We start from the raw sequence: 14310 nt of genomic DNA on the forward strand, positions 1-14310 counted from the left end.
ATTATTTTGTTGATATAATTATAATGGGGATAAAAATACCAAACAAACAATTCAATTTCAATTACAACATTATTTCAATAATATTATCGTGAAATATCGTGAATTAATTGTTGTTACAGTTCGTTACTCCTTTCACTTTTCGAGCCATAGAATGAGGGTAGTTATTGTGGTTCATTCAAGTGTTTACAGTTGATCGATAATTCAAGGCTGGTGTAGTGCAGAAAGTGTAAACTGGGCACTATTGTACACTATTTAGTATTTACTATGAATTTGCAAAATACTGGTTCTCGAGCACAAACGTTCCATTTATTTGTCCTTTTTCGCAATGCATTTTAATCTTTTTTTCTTCAACAAACAAGATATGGCTTCTATAAGAATTATTATTATTTGTAGAACCAGATGTCGGAACGGTGTTCCGAGAGTCTATTGAAAACAGTTGTCACGTGTTGGAATCCTGCAGTAGCCCAGTATTATATTATGTTCTATACTACGTCCAAAAATATAAGCCTAAAAATACTCAAAATATACATGCACAATCACAAGGGTTACTCTCAATCTGTTTAATCTTATGAGATTATTTTTTTTATAAAGAATTATTATAACATATATATTTTATAGTTTACAATATTTATATTAAAATAGTTCCAATCGTTTAAAAATTAAATATATTAATACCATTTAAACATTTCTATATACAAAATGTAGAACTATATTATTTATTATATTGTACGCTATATTAATAAATACATTTAAGTATGTATCGTTTTGATTTTTCACAAGAAATTATATTCATGAATGAGTAGGAATATGTTACGTATTTTTAACAAAATTATGTACCTATAGCTATTAATTAGGTATAAATTATAATGCATTTTAGAAAAATCAATGTAGGTAACAAGACAACGCAAGAGCTCTAAGTAATCAAGAAATATATTTTGGAACGTTATTTATGTTATTATTATTCAAAATTATTAAATGTACCTACAAATTTCCTATGTCAAACAATTAGTGATTAGTGAAGTCAGTAATTCAATAATAAAAATAGATACATAGGTATCTTATTCATTATTTAATAAATACAATATATATATATATATATAGTTAATAAACCAACAAACAAAACTTGTCTTTTATAGAAATAATTGTAAAATACATACATTTTATTTCTATAAATGTGTAAAGTGGGGGTTAACATTTTAAAAATATAGGGCATTTAAATGATTTGATTTACCGCCTATTTAACATTTTTTTGTATTAAATAAATAATTGTACAGTATGTTTTTCAAAGTTTAAACTTTAACCTAACTGGATTTTTATTATAATGCCCAACCATTGGTTTAATGTTATATCATATTTTATATCTATTGTTTTTACGAGTGTTTTATTTTGAATTCCATAATTTTAAACAATATTAAACATAAAATAATAATTTAGAATTTAAGTTTGGGAATTAAATATTACGAGTTTTACCACATTGAAGTTTTATTATCGAAGGAAACTTATCGAGAAACATACAGGAAATATGTTATCAACTATTCGAGAATAAAACGAGACGTTGCGACCGTTGCGTCGTGTGTGGTTTTATACAAGAGATCAAACTAATGATTTGTAATTAATTACTATAGACGAAACGAGAAGGCTAATTTAATATATTATAATTGTATGCCTTTATTATTTTTTTTTGTGTATGACTTCGACATAATCTAACTATGCATTTTGACATTCATTAATCATTATACCTTTTGAAATTTTTCATGTTTCCAAATACTACTCAAATTTAAAAAAAAACATTAATATACTTTTGTACATTTCATTTTTATTAAGAAGATAATAATATAATGATGACAATGTAAATCATAAAATTACTAGGTATTAGAAAAAAAAAATTATTTCTATTCGACATTCGTGTAATATGCACGAATCATATTATTGTATTTTATTATTTATATTTTGTACTATGTTTATTCAATATAGTACTTTTTGGATTTTTAATCGAATTGTGCTAACACTTCATTGCTATAATAATTATCATATGTTTAGTTTTCCAAAATTATTTTTTGTATTTTAAGACATTTTTCTTTATTTTCTTTATTAGCTATACATTTAGTTTTCTGTATTTTAATAATTAAATAATGAATAAGCCTATATTTTAAGGATACCTACAGAACATACATTTTTAATACTACAAAACTGAAATTAATTAAGTTTAGGTATTTGATACTTACTATCCTACAACATATTAATTATTATAGCTATTAACTATAAAATAAAATAATTTGTACAAATAAATATATAAATTAAAAATGCAATATCTAATAAAACTTTATTTTAATACAATAAATTATTGTCAATGCATTGTTGACGATAAAAACTCAAAGAAACTATTAAATTAATAATTATTTAATGTTAATTAAGCAAAACTTTATTTTATTACATATCTCCCACGTGTATATTTTATTGAATATTTATGTTTAACGAACTAATTATAAACACGAGAAATTAATATTATATATTATATACAATACAAAACTATAAATTGTATACCTACCCACCATAAAAATAACATTTTTATATTTTATTGACGATAAAAAAAAAATAGCGAAGGAAACATTTTGTCGACACTGAAATTGCTAGTAGAGTAGGCTCAATAAAAATTTATCGTTTGGGGCTAATGTTGTACAGAGTCACGTTTAGGGCGAGGGAGAATGATATTACGTTTTCTCTCCTTAAACCTAAAATGTGATTGGATAAATACAATGGATGCCGCTTATAATAATCACAGTTCATATTATCAACCACACCAATAATGTTATCGAAATCTGAAAACTGAAACTGACTAAATGTGTAGGTACCTCTATATTAGCATAGTGATATAATAATATAATATTGGTTATTTTATTACCACGGTTACTGTGATAAATACATCATGTCACCATAATAATATGTTATTACTTTATTAGATTTTGAGCTATATTTTATTTAAAAAAGAGCATTATATTTATAGGTATAGGTAGGTACTTTAATAAATATATAGGTGTTTGGTTATATACATTTTTACTACAATATTATTATGTGATCATAACGGGTTTATTTTATCTTAAAAATCAGAAATGTAAAAAGACTAAATATTATTGTTACATATTATATTGTAACCAGGAATGCTACAAAATAGGTACAAATTAACTAACACAATTAATTAGTAATTTTTATCATAACAAATCACATTTAGTTAAAATATGATAGCCGATTGGTGTTTGTAATTAAATACCTGTTAGCCATCCACACAGAAAACATACAAATTGTAAAACTTATATGACACATTTATTGGTCTATATAATATATAAGAATCCAACATTGAATGGTATTCCTATTAAAGAATTAGGTATTATTCATGTGGGACTGAATAGGATATTTTGTTTCTACGAAATAATAATATTTTAACGGAATAATTATGCGCGTTTAGAGTCAGTGATCCCACTATACATAAATTATATACAATTTTACATAATATATTATATTTAACCTGGTCGACTTCAATTTCGGAATAAATTAAAATAATATTTATAATATTAATAAGTTATGAATTGCGTTGTGCTCAAAATATGGGTCGCTTAAGAGGGCTTATTTCAGGCTTAAGAGGAAATGCCAAAATATTGACGTCGGAGGAGACGAGATGGTTGGAAATGAAAATACCAATAAAATAATAAATCAACTATGAATATAATATTATTATTGTATATAAACCTATATTTTTAGAATATTATGTAATATATACTGCCATCTAGCGGTAACGATAGCACGAATATAGTTTGCTGATGTTGCGTTTCCATGGCGACATATGTCTCTGTCGGTAGGATATCACACATGATAATTATTATAAATCATATAATTTCTACACTTATTTGTTTAGATGACTGAAAATTATTAATAAATTAATATACTAAAGAAAACTCAAAACATAATATCTAATAGTGACTAATGAGCATATCAGAAAAGTTCTCGCACAGTTACTCTGAATAATACATTTTTTTTATTCCTATTAAATACTTAGCAATCTAAAATATTCACTGAGTTTAGTGTATTTATAATATTGTATTATTGTGACTTATTTGTTGATATCGTTTGAGATGATTTACCGCGGTGTTCGATTGTTTATAATATTATAGACGATTTTCATTCTTATAGTAGACTTGTTTATACTTTATTGCATATTCATGTTTAATGTTTGTGGTATGGTGCCGCCGTAGAGCAAGTGTATAATAAGAGCGCCGAAGCTCGATTGGCTAGGTTATCAAATCATCAAGGAAACTAGCATCAATGCATCATAGTAGTAGTTAGGATTTATATTGATATTCACCTTATTTAATCACCAATATTATCACAAGACTTAGTCATTTACATTAATTGTAAAATCATGTGATATGTCTTATTACCATCACATAATAATTGCTAATGGAAAATGTAGCCATTGTACTAAATCTTGGTAGCTAACAGCTCTCACTTAAAAGGTGCGTGAGAGAGGTTTTCAAACTACAGAAGAAAATTGTGTCTGGTATCATATCGTGTCTTTTTGTATGTGTAATAAATAATAATTTTCTCAATAGACGCGTGTGTTGGTTACAAAATTATGGTAACACGTTACCACATATATACAAGTTGAATAGTTTCAATTCAAATAATCGATGCAAATTGCATCGTGAAGACATCCTAAGTAATTTTAAAATCGCGATGCTTTCAAGTCTTGGACAGGTTACCTACGTGTAAATCCAATGGAATTAGTAGCTAGCACAAACCAATAGGACGGATTATATGGAGTCAAATACTACAAGTAGCGTTTTGATCGGCCCGCTATTTTAAATTTGTTATACCTTCTATGTCAACTATATAGGTAATAATAAAAATAAACTTACAAAAAAAATAATTGTGTAATACTAATGTTTCAACATTCAATGAGAATTGATTTATTAGTTTATTTTTGTATGTTACTTCATGAGAATATATAGCAATTAATGAAAAAAATTAAATAGGTAAATCAAATAATTTAATTTTACCTATATCTAGTATAGTTGGTTTTTTTTATTATAAATTATATTACGTTTATTGTTTATTTTTATCCGTTTTTTCGAATCAGTTTTATTTAAATTATTCTTCTAGCACTCGTGTTGACACGAGAAGATTTAAATTATTTATATATCTATCTAGTATTTGCATTGCACGTTTTTTTCTATAAAAAAAAATCATATTTTTTAGTGGTTACAAGTTTATTTACTAGTGTTTGAAGTTAGAATTTCAAAAAAATTTCTATTTAAAAATTATTTTATAGTTACACATATTCAATTTTAAAACTATGTTCCTCATAAACTGTACTTATATCATAAGCACTTGAAACCTTTTTGACATTTCATAAGTTATAATTTTCTATACACAATGAAATTTTCAAAATATTTAGACTAGTTTTAAACTACTAGTCTACCATGAATGATTCACACCGTCATAAAATAAACCACACACGCTACACGCGTCATAGTAAAACCAATACATTAATAGCTTCAATCAAAATCTAAAAATATACCAAAATGATTATTATAGATTGACGTACATTCTATACATATTTGTTTTACAATTTATTCATAAATATAAATAAGGTAGGTTTATATTAGATACCTAAATAATATTGATATATGTATTTTAAATTACAAATTATTTAAAACAACAATTCGGAGAAACAATCTGGTATCTATTTAACTTTTTATAAAGAGTTGAAGAACTCTGAAGATGTGATTTAATTTAAAAATATGTTTATCAAACTAAAATAAACATACTAACGAACTAGTATAACCATAAGTAAACAGTGTTATGTCAGTTATATTTTTCAGTTTTTTATGACGAGGATTTTGTTTGTTTAATGTTTAGATATTCAGCATAGGTTATTGCAAATACTATTTGATGTAATAGTGCATCGTACGTGAATTTAAAATATAGGTAAATATATAGGTACCCTGCATATTATTCCATAAAAAAAGACGGCAACTCGAATGAATTTAATGTTAGAAGTTTAACACAATAGATAAACTTGTTCGTAATTTGAATATTATATAGAAGGTATTTATATTATAGCGTTTGCGTTACGTGAATGTGTTATTTTTAAATTTTCTTATAAATAATTTTTTATGATACAATTCTGAAAAATTAAATGCATTTACACGTATAATTAAATTTTTTAACTCAAAAATAATGAATAACTATTAGTTTTGTTTTAATAATAGTTATTATATAGTATTAGGTATAAATTATTCTCTAATATAAAAACAATATTGGACACACTAATGTCTAATAAGCATTTTTATGAGATATATTTTATATACCATTAAATTTCTGAAAGTTAGAGCAAAAAAAGTAGTGCAATAATAATTATACAAGTTGCTTGCTTTATACATCTTTTAAGTTGACATATACATAAATGATATAAACGTAAAGTAGGTTACACAATATTGTATTTCAGTATTCAATTTTTTTTTAAATAAAAACACTTGTGTAATGAAATTCAACTAAATGTATAAAATATATTTTATGAAGTAATGATCAAGGTAAAACGTAAAAGTATATTATACAGGATGATTCTTTTAACAATAGGTAAATCTTTAAAATTTTTTGAATATATTATAAAAAAAAAATTGTTTGAAAAAATTGGTATTCTTTGTTACATTTTTAATTTTTCGTTTAATGTATGATAACATTTTTATTTTTAAGTAAAATAATTGAAAATTTAATAAAATGTTTCTCGTAAGTTTTTCTTAAAAAATATCAAAATTATAAAATTAAACTTTTTTTTAAAAATAATTTCATGTCAAATGTTTACGATCTTTATAAAAATTATTTTAAAGTTAAAATTAAAATTCATAAAATTTTTAATTTGAAAAGTTAACGTTTGGAAATTAATTATGAATGTAATTTTAATAGTTTTCTCATAACTTCTTTTTACAATTCAAAAAAACATGTTGAGCGTTTTTAATGGATGATTGTAGTTCAAATTTTGAAAAAATCAAATATTCAATTGTACAACGGTGATTTATCTTCAAACGATTTTTGTTATTTTGCCATAGTTATATTTATAAATATAGGTAAATTTAAAAAATTTAACATTTTATCATTTCATAAATTTTTGTTTACAATACACAAAGAAAATTTTAAAATATTTAGACACATTTTGAACGGTTTAGGAGCATTTTAAATTTACGATTTGTTTTAAGTATTTTTCTATAAATGTATCTCATCCAAAAAATTTTGAATTTTTAAAACAAGTGTACTTATAATATTTAAAAAATATTTGAAGATAAAATTTTCAAATTCGTTTATATAGTAAAAATGTATTATATGTTAATTTTTTTTTGCTATGGCTAATGTAATATAATATATACCTAGCTAATTTAACATAAGATTTTCCTAAAGTAGATCATATTAAAACTAAAAAAAATATATCTGTATGATTTTTCATGTTAACATTTAAATTTAAAATTTGAACGAAATTCGATACTTAAGTGAAAAATAATAAATAATAATTTTGTTGTTAATAAAAAAATTATCCGTAGGGACTATTTGTCATTACGTTTATGATTATTTACCTTACACGATGTCATTTTCAAAATATTTAGATTCTTTTGAAGTTATTTATACCACTAGCCTATTCACATCGGACTATACTACCATAAACGGTATTAACTTATGAGTTAAGAACAGCTAGTAATACTAATATAAATAACTTTAGTAATATAATATTTACTATATTATAATTTATAATATAAATCGCATACCGATTCGTTTTTGGCAATATCTTGTTAAACCTACCCAGTGGCCATATTATTACTATTATGTATAGAAAAATAAATTACTAATAGCAATATAAAATATAAATATATAATGAAATATTCTCAGAAAGTCAGAAATATATAAATAGAATGACATAGACATAGGTATCTACACCGCTTAGAATCATTTTTCGTATGTAATATAATTTATCATTGAACTACCACATCCATCACGGCGCGGCGATGACCTAATCAATGAATGCACCTCTTACTCAACAGTTATTATACAGTAGAGTGACTTCCTTGTTTTTTTTTTTCGTTTCTTATTTTGAAGCAAAATATTTATCTGAAAATTTTGATTTATATAAATAAAAGTTTTCAAATAGTAATTATTTATAGTTATCAATATTTAAAAGTTAATTGAGAGGATTGAAGTGGTAGCACCTACACGCAGGGGTGTTCCGCTATAAATATTAGCTCAGTACTAAAAATAATCATTCGGTAGATTTGGTTTTAAGGTCTTATTACCTTCATCGTATGAATATTATTAATAATTGTATTGAAAATGAAATATTGTAAAAACATCGAATTGTCGCTTAATTCACATATGTATCGTATGCAACAACATATACAATTGTGTAGTGTGTATACAAATATTTATCATTGAACTAAGTATAGGTATAGGCATTTATATTTTACAGTTATAATTAAAAAAAAAATTCGAATTATTAACGGTAGAGCTATAATAGCTAATAAAAACAAATTTAAAAGTAACAATTTATTGTATTAATACATTATTTTTTTTATTACAATTTTATTGATTAAAATTAAAAATGTTTTTAATTAATTATTTTTGTACATAAATTATAATTATATAATTGAGAATTTAATATCGGCCAAACTTAACCTAAAAATTTATATATTATATAAAAAGTATTTTAATAAAAAATAAAAAATTCTCTTGTTTTCTGAAATGTTCAATAAATATTAGAATGTTCAATATGTACTATATTTTCTCTATGTGCGTTAGTTTTGATAACAACTGGTATATACTATATAGGCAGATCGTTTATATTGTAATTAAATTTAGATATTGTATTGATATTATTTTTAGCAAAAATGTATTCATTGTGTAAGGTATAGGTTGGTTACAGTAACAATATGCAATTTTGTTTCATAATAGGATGGCAGCCTAATATCAGTATAGTTATTTTAATCTTGTATATTATTTCGGCTGCTTGATGATGAATTCGAGTGTTTCAGACCTATGGCTGTTATACACTTACATACCAAAATGTTATGTTTCAGAGTTATTTATAAAATATATACGGCACTTGGAAGTAAATGTAATTATTATAATTCTACTTATATAATAGCTAAATGAGTTTTATTGGGCAAATAATCAAAAACGTAATCTTGGCATAACCATTTTACGAACCGAAGGAATAATTATGTTTTTGTTTATTTTAACACGTGCAACGGTGCAAGTTTAACTTTTAAACCAATTAATGATATTTCGTATTATGAATGAATAAACTAAAAATGTATTTTAAGTAGGTTGAAATTTGAAAAAAAAAAAACAAAATTAATGTTCTTAGTTTTTACTAGTTACAACTTACAACTACCTACTGTATAACAATATTATAATTTAATTACATTTACGTGTAATATTTTACGAGTTATTTTCCAAGAATAATTATAATTATAAATGTACATATTAGTTGTGTTAGTCATAAACTCATAACTGTTATTATTCACATTTGTTTTTCATCAATTCATTAGTCATTTTATTTTAAAACCTCATTGCTATTTATTTAAATTTCCTATTGCAGTTTATTATTATTACTGTTATTAAAACAGTATAACAGTATTCGACCGTATAGTAAGAAAATATATATTATTTTTATTACCGAGTATGTGACATCGAGAACGATGTAACTTTTATTGACATTTCTAGTAGGTAGGTAATAGATATAGTTTACGTTATATTATTATGAATTACTGTGAAACTGCGTTTAAATACTAATACGAACAGTTTAATTAATACGATTACGGAATACAAATATAAACATAAATTATAAATTATGAATAATTTATATAATTCAATTACTAGCAATATTATTTATTTATATATTAAATAGATAGAAATGTACAATGGTTATGCGAATATTAATACAAATAACATCTGCCTAATACATGTCTGTATACTTATAGTTAAAATTATTATAATTATTCTGAAACAGTACGTAACATATTATACCTATACATACTTAGATATAAGTCGTCCGGTCATATTCGCTTTGTATTGTATGGTTATTGATTAGACAAATATAAAACAACATCAAACCTGAATTAAATTATATTATGATTATTTTCAAAACACAATTTTTTGACTTGCCTGTAGAATGTGTCATGTCATAGTTCATATATTTTGAATGGAACATTACTTGAATAATATTATTTTGTTATTCTTACAATATTTAATGTTAAATAGTGTATTTTATCACATTCATATTTTTATCCCATTTTTAAATAATATAGTTATATATTAAATATAATATACAAGTATATTGTTATATTCTGTTGTAGATAATAGGTACCTATAATGTTGGCAAATATTCGTAGACTATAAGAAATTACAGTGTCTAAAACTAAAATGTCTATTACAAAATAAGTAGAAAAACGTCTTCAAATAACTTTGGTTATTCTATTCCATCTATCTATATAAATATTTTCTTAAATGTATAACTAATGAGTAATTGGACTAAAATATCTACATAATATAACCAAATTATTATAAATGATCGATGACATTAACCATAATTTATAAATAAATAATAAAATTGATTTAAACAAACACATTATATAATACAAAAATAAGATTACAATCATTATTTATTAATTATTATGTCGACAATCAATAATTCTTTGAAACCTATATACATATTATTTGTTTTACAACTGGACGTAATACAAAGAACTAACGAAAACAATCCACAAATTTAAGCCTTCGTGAAATTATTTTTAATCGTCAACAAATAACCAACTTGTACAACAGACATGCATTAAAAAAAAATATTTCTATGATAGTGGCGTTGCAATTTTCGTTTTTTGTTGTCATTCATAGTCAACCAAGGCAGGTATTACTAAATATGAAAACAAGTGTCAATTAAAAGCAAAATACAATCAACAGTATATTATGATATAGATACAATAATAACAAGACTATAAATTATAGAAGTATATTATAATCTTACCATTCTTAACTAACCGAAAATCAAATAACATAGTCAGTAAATATGAAAAAAAAACGAAAAAAAAATTAGAGCTGAAACTTTTACTCTAATTTAAATTGTTAACCATCATATATTTCGCTTAGGAAATTAAATATCTAATGAAAAATCAACTTCTTATCGAACAAATACTTTAGAACTCATAAATACATCAGACTTCAGTTTTTGTATTAATACGACAAAATTCTATGGTGTTTCATAAATTTTAACCGATGACAATCAATTTGTCGACAAAAAAACAAAAAATATTCTTGAACTGTTTTGATGACCGACATCAGTGACAATTATGAAAATTTATAGGTAGAAATATTATTTCATTATATAATGAAATTATCATCAAACTCAACACTAAGTGCATAGGAACGCATAAAATTTCTATAGTTGGTGACTGGTGTTTATAATAGTTGTTAAGACAGCGTACAACTTAAAATTATATTCATCCAAATAATTGTACTTTTTAATATGGTATATATCACGTTTAAAATAAATAAAAGATAAATAATGTAAAATAATATTTCGACATCGTATTTTTTTTATTTTTTTTATTACGAGTTATGAGTATCTACTTTAAATATTGGCTTCGTCATTTTTCTACACCCATAAAATGGGTAGACATTATATGCAATTTGAAATCCAAATTAATTTCATTTATCTACTAATATTTGTTAATTGTATCACACATCAAATAAATAAGCAAATTCGTATTAATAATCAAAAATTGAAAATTATATAAGAATGCATTACATATATGCATAAGATCACACAGCACTAAAAAGCGTAGTTTGCTAGTTGAGATAACGGTTATTCAGTAGACTGCAACTAAGGGTAGCATTACAAGGCCATATTTATGCAAGGACAAATGGGACATTTGCACTGGGCCCACTTGTAAGAGGGGCCCACCGACTTCAGTCATATAAAATTAATTATATAGGTATCGTTTTATCACAATATTTTGAGAAAACACAATTTTACTTGGATATTTTGGTGGGTTATACAGTATGTATATAGTATAATGGCCAATGGGGATTTCTCGAAAACGACGGTTTTAGTCAGCATTGACGATAACAAAATTTCATTGTCGTTATTATCGTCGTAATATTATATAATAATAATATAATAATATATAACTAATAATCGTAATACGTTGTTTTGCGTAGTTGCGTGGTGTATTCAGTCCTGCGATTTACGTCAATCATGTTTATTGTATATTTATTAGTCGTTTGTGAATTATTTTTAATAATTTAAAATATCAAAATAATATTTAAGTGGTTTAATGAAGAGAAAATTAAAATATAAACGAGATCAAGAAACAAAAAAATTACACGGTAGTTTGGATAAATTTACATTTAGAACTAATTTATCTACTAGCGCACAATCGCCAGGTAATACATTTTTAATAACAATATGAAGTCATACTCTTCTATGATCCAACTACTCATATACTAATAAGATACTTACAGCATTAGTTTAAAAATATATTATGCGTACATTTTTATTTTAGCTTTGAAGAAAATAAAGATGGGCAATTTGGGGCCCAAAGTTGTAAATTGTACAGGGCCCACGAATTGGTAAATCAGGCCCTGGGTAGCAAGCAGGTAAGTCATAACATTTATTTATTTTTATTGGTTTTTATAACTTCATGTGACACGACAATTATTTAAGGCATCGACTACGTGATTATTAACCAGTAATTAAATTCTTTACATTAAATTCCAATTATCTATTTACCTATATTTGTCATACTTATATTTATATATTGGTTTACTTATAGTCATAAGTCATAAGTCATAAACTCATAACATTATAAGTTATAACAAATAACAATGCACACAATTAATTTAAAGAAAATTTTAAAATAAAAGATTTTACTATATACTTAAATTTTTTTTTTAAAGACATTTAAATTAATCGTACTTAAAATATATAGATATTCAATATATACTATAAATAGTAGGTATTTACCTATAATAAGGTTTATTTATTGCTAATTAATAATCTATGAAACAATTTATCATCAGTTCATCGTCAAAATGTATTACTTTGACATCTAATACTCTGCGTAGGTAATAAACAATAATAAGTATAATAGCTTAATTTCGCTATACGAAAATATTATTTTTTTAGATATAGGATTACATAAACCACGGAACAAGCTAAAACGATACGTTGTATATATACTAATATATCTGAAAGCGTTATTAGAAATTTTACTAAAAGAACTTAGCATAAAGCATAAACCGACAACACATCTGGACTTCAATTTGATAATATTATTGAATCGATATTTATAAATATAGAATACAAAGCTACAGAGGTCCTCGTAAGTCATGAGACTGACAAAACGGGATTGATTCATTGTTCGAAAATCAGAATTTTTACGTTACCCGAGTATAATCATGGAATGTTCATGGTGTAATGATCTACTACATTTCATAGAATATTATGTAAATACATTTTTCAAGTCACCCGGCCACCGTTGAACTGTGGTGAAATCTTATCGAATTCTTATAATAGTTGCACAAATATTATATGTATTAAGAAATAAGTGTTTCACTTTTATTATGTTTCGGTGAATGGAAGCAAAAATAAAATATAATTGGACAATTTTATTGTAAATTAATTTAACAGCTTAACGGTTATAGAAAAATCACAAAATAAATATGAATAAGTTAGAGGATAAAAATAAAATACTAAGTATGAGTTTTTCGCAATATCAAATAAGATTTAATTTCATACTATCCTAGCTAATATAGTTTTTTCTATCAAGTATCGAATAACCTTACTGTCAGTAACAGACATGAGATATACCTATATTTTTTGAAATCGAAATGTTTGTATTTATTCAAAATATTTCTTAATAATTCATAAACTTATTGCTGTAAGTTGTTCGCGTGTTATACGTGTAAGTAAGGTACCTGTGTAATTTTTATTTCATGTCCAATTAGTGATTTGTATATTATATTCTATATAGTTATAAGTTATAACCTTTAAAAATTGACTACTGCCATGAGCTTAGTTTAACATGATATTGAAATAGAATATTTATCATGTAATTTGGGTATTTTATACCAGTAATTTTATATTAGATACTCAAGATTCAACTAACATTATGTTCTAGTAACAAAAAAATCAATACTAGCATAAAAGATTTCTCGGTTTTAATTATTATAACAGGTTAATAAATTGTAATTTATATAAATGACGTGTTGTAG

The 14310-nt window shown here is 24.1% G+C and overlaps 1 long non-coding RNA gene across 1 annotated transcript in view; it reads left to right on the top strand.

The window, feature by feature from the left end:
• The first annotated feature begins 12267 nt into the window (after positions 1-12267).
• LOC132930890 (uncharacterized) overlaps positions 12268-14310 on the top strand; it is a 52812-nt gene continuing 50769 nt past the window's right edge. The window contains exons 1-2 of the long non-coding RNA XR_009662294.1: positions 12268-12480; positions 12600-12693. This is a non-coding gene — a long non-coding RNA (uncharacterized LOC132930890). The remainder of the gene's footprint in view (positions 12481-12599; positions 12694-14310) is intronic.

The sequence above is a fragment of the Rhopalosiphum padi genome, chromosome 4 (assembly GCF_020882245.1).
Source record: "Rhopalosiphum padi isolate XX-2018 chromosome 4, ASM2088224v1, whole genome shotgun sequence".
In the NCBI taxonomy this organism is placed as follows: Eukaryota; Metazoa; Arthropoda; class Insecta; order Hemiptera; family Aphididae; genus Rhopalosiphum; species Rhopalosiphum padi.